Here is a 4,678-nt window from a genome sequence, read left to right as displayed (position 1 = left end):
GTATTACTTTTGACATGTAGCAGATTTAATCATAAACTTGTTGACTCAGCCACTCCTCTTTATCTTTTTGCTACTATGCCTCCCTACAGTTCTACATGACCTTTGATGTCTAGCACATTTTTTTGCTTTTTAACTCTTCCCCATTGTAAAATCATTAATATGTTCTCTGGCTACTAGTTATGAGGGGTTATTAAAACAGTCATGTTGGGGTTATCCTAGTTTCGTATGATTATTGTTTTATAAAAGATAATGCATACAAATATAGAAAAAAGTATGATGAAACTTGAATATCACACACAGGATTAAGTCTGTATAAACCATGAAGCAGAAATTGGGAATGGCAAATTCCATAATATCAAGTAAATCCTCCAAGTACATAATTCATAAAGATTTAATTTTCTTATGTGAAACCACTATGATGGGGGAAGGTTTTAAGAGGTGACACAATAAAAAGAAAACTTGGAGTAGTGGTAAAACATGGCAACAAAATTCCTCATGGCCAAAAAGACCCAACATTTTGAGGATTACTGGATTTCTTGTTGTAACTAAATCAATCAGAGTACAATTCCTAATAAAAATATCTTTCATAAAAGTAAATCAGAAAACAATAATTACATTCAAGAAGATCACATGAATAAAGAAAAAGAAAATGACGAAATGCTGTACTTCACAAAATAAATAAGAGAAGAAAATTACTATCTCCAATTATACAGTACTTTAGATCAGAAGTAATATCAACAAGGAATTCCATCCTTTTCAGGAAATTCTTTGGAAGGGAGAGGACCAAACAATAATAATAATAATGAGATATCATGACATTATAGTGCATTCCCTTTACAGGCAGACTAAGGAAGTACCAATGGTACTTTGGGACCATCCACTTCTAAATTTACATATTATTAGGAAAACTGCCCCTAAACTAATAATGGTGTCTCTAGCAGTACTGATCCCAAAACATTATGGCAAAATAAGGCTAATAGAATACCAAAAAAGAACTGTACCCAGTAAAACTTTGAATCTATTTGTACTATTTTTTAACAGGTACTGCCTTAGCTGCCCTTATTAGTTTTGGGGCTCTTTCTAATGGCCGTGGTAGCTAGTGTTTTTTGGTAAATAAATTTACAAGTGGAAAAGGAAAATAATGCAGGCGGGCCTAATATCAGAAGATTCATAACAATGACTTATCATGGCTATAAACTAAGATTATAATGCATTCCAATTACAAGCAGAGTTGGTAAGTACCTCTGGTACTTAGCGCTAAATTATCATCCACTTCAAAATTTATATATGTGAAAGTACCAATTATTGCAATCACAAGGAAAACTGCTCCTAAACTAATTGTGGAGTCTCTAGCAGTACTGATACCAAAACATAATGACCAAACAAAGCTGTAAGAGCTGCAAATAGAGTACCAACAGTACTAATGCGTCGCCCTGTGGAACTTTGAATCTATTTGTACTATTTTTTTAACAGGTACTGTCTGAGCTACCCCTAGTAGTTTTGGAGTGGTGTTCCAAATAGTTGTAGTGACTGGTGCTTTTTGGCAAATAAATTTAGAAGTGGAGTAATGATGGTATTTAAAACTGTTTACAACACATTACATCTGTATACATGTTATCACTCTATGAATTCTTAATTTCATAAAATACTCAGGGTGGATTACATATAATTAAGTCTGAAAAATCCATAAATGCAAAAACAAAAGTCAACCATACAACACACTCAAATGCATATGTCTGGCCTCTCACCAACTTCCTATGAATGTTATAAAGGACATAAAGACTTTTAATTGGTTACAAGTACTCATGAATGAAGTCCATTTTAAACATATGATGGATATACAATACATACAAAATATACTACAAATTACTTGAAATATTAACAATTCATTATTCTTTTTGGTAAAAATCTAGTTGCTATCCCTAGTAAATGCTTGGTGACCTTATTACTACTGTTAACATTTACCCCATTACATGATTACCATTTATTTTTTTTGCTGTAGTTATATCTGTATTGCATACATTAAAGCAAATATAACCATCATAACTTTGAACAGGTAAACATTTTTTTTATAAAATCTGACTAAATAATAGTTGAAAAGGCTAATACTTGGCCAAAATTATATTTAGTTTTTCTTTTCCTTATATAAATTACAGAATTCTTATTCCTTTAACCTTTTCCATAAAGGGCATCCCAGAAATGGCAACAAACCAAAATAAATTATAAACTTGGATACATTACTGAAAAAGTAAATTACATTAAATAGATGGATTATAAACAATCAATCCCTTTACCAAAAACAACTATATAGCCATTTTGGGGGTACCTGTATAGGACCACATAATCTGCCAATGGTTTGTATGCATGGCTGAAAATTTACTTGCAATAACTGCACAATGATATACAAAAATACTGTGTACCCTTTTTTATATATCTTAAAATTAATTACAAACCATATCAGATTTAAACCTTCCCATACTTCAAAAAGATGAATAAACAGCTCAACTTCAATAGGCTTCGCATAAATCAATGCCTACAACATACACAATGGTGTAAACAAACTAATCTGTAATAAGTGTTGGGATTTCTATAATGCTAACTGTTTTTAAATCTGCTAAATAGCAAAAATCCCATAATTTAAAATAAAATTACCACATGATCATACATATTTTTAAAGTCCATTCTCTGTTTCCTTTAATGTTCATACAGCACAATGAAGGTATTTATAATCTATTGCTGGTAACTATCACTTCCTATATTTGTAGCTGAAGAACACAGACAAACAGGTAAGTTTCTTTATGTATGCTGAATAAAAGTGCTATGATCATTCTTATAATCAAGCTTTTAATTTTCATAGAAGACTTATAGTAAATTATATAGTAAGCTACAGGCATACTCTGTACATTTAAAATATAAGAAAACTGTAGGAGAAGGAAACAAGTTAAACTTATGACCAATAAGTTATAGAAAATTGTACTGAAAGAAGAATCCTATGGTCATTGCAGCTGTGCCAAATCACAATAAGGTTTATCTATTTTGCTATCATCACACTTAATAAATATGCAAATATAAGAAGGAAAAAAAAAAAAAATAATAATTCTATGGAGTGAATACCTTGATGAAGGAAACAAATACTAATAATGACAAAAGCCTGTATAATCTGCAGTAAAACAGAGAAAAGACATACCCTTATGAGACCAAACTTCAAGTCAAGAACAGGATGTGAAGTGGAAAATAACCTTCCTTTACATGTGGTGTTTTTTTCTGCAAATGCAAATATGAAAAGATATGCAATGCAAATAATGCATCTGACATGGAATTCTCCGGTCAACTGAATTCTGATCATGCACACATGAATATCCCCCTATCCCTATACACTGACACTTGCATGCACACATGCATAACAAATATACTCACAGACACACATACACATACTCCCATCTCTGAAACAAAATCAGTAGATCACACAGGAGAATTTACAACACTTTTAAAAGCACTTGTAAGTGAAGGACTGGCTACATCTGAAAAATTATGATCACAGAAACATTCACTGCCCTTACAGCCATCTATTCTGACTGGTTACTGACTAAAAGTATGAAAATTTGGCTAAGAACTAAACAAAGTATTGTAGATAAAAATTTGCGATAAAATTCCAATGATTATATAACTCTAGTGTATATGGCAACTTACTGGTATCCAATTATATTTTGCCAGCCTTGTATACACTGCTTAAAATATCTGTGCTGAAGATCAATATTATTTCCAAGCTGAAAACTTATATAATAGAAATCACAGATTAATTATTTAAAAGCATCATACATGTCAGCAATATCAGCATCTGGAAGTAAATCCAACAAATGAAGCATAAAATCAGTGACACTCTACAAGTGTTTCTACTTTTGTTTTCTATTCTAAAATGTTAATTCTTTCTCATTTTAATATGCTGCAGAGAGATCATATAAAACAGATGATATTGTACTAGCCATGTTCTATCAATTCCCTCAAATTAATGATGACTTTTATTCCTATTACACATCAGGTCTCTCCACTAAGAAACTATCACCTAATAATGCTTCCCTTTCAACGGGCCAAAGACACCCTTCACAGAAGGTATTCATAACCACTATCTCAATAATTTTTTTTCTTTGCCTACTACATGGTCCTAAAACAACATATTAATGTTACAGCATAAAAAATATGCAAGGAATGTTATACAAATAGCACAGTGCCTCTTTTACCCTGAAATAGACAGACAGTTCAGACATCACACAATAATAAATCAGGGTAGAATCAAAATCTCAGGACAGGTAGACAAGTGTTAATGATTAACTGTGATATTTTCTGATGTGGTGTGAAATATGAAATGAAATTAATATATGAATAGTGTGGTTGTTCCATACATGAGTGTATGTATCTAAATGTAATTTTATATAGATAAGAAAGATTTATGATAATGCAAAAATGTGTTACTAAATCACCTACTCAACAAAGATAATAATAAAAAAAAATAAAAAAAATAATAATGATGAATAAGTAACTTAGACTGTTAATGAAGTGAGTAAAAATGAAAAACACAGGTAAATGGATTAATGATTAAATAACTAATAAGTGCCAGTCACTGAATATGGCACTGCCCAACAATAAGAGATAATCCAAGCAAATACAAAACAGAAGTGCA

The 4,678-nt window shown here is 31.1% G+C and overlaps 1 protein-coding gene across 1 annotated transcript in view; it reads right to left on the bottom strand.

Annotated features, from left to right (window-relative positions):
- Window positions 1-204: 204 nt before the first annotated feature.
- The window catches only part of LOC125047498, a 16,343-nt gene continuing 11,869 nt past the window's right edge, over window positions 205-4,678 (bottom strand). Inside the window, exon 9 of the mRNA XM_047645734.1 lies at window positions 205-4,678. This exon is cut by the window's right edge and continues 858 nt beyond it. The gene's annotated coding sequence lies outside the window, so the exon portion shown is untranslated.

This window comes from Penaeus chinensis, chromosome 41 (assembly GCF_019202785.1).
Source record: "Penaeus chinensis breed Huanghai No. 1 chromosome 41, ASM1920278v2, whole genome shotgun sequence".
Classification (NCBI taxonomy): Eukaryota; Metazoa; Arthropoda; class Malacostraca; order Decapoda; family Penaeidae; genus Penaeus; species Penaeus chinensis.
Note: the sequence above shows the minus strand (reverse complement) of the source record. Positions and strands in the feature narration are given on the sequence as shown.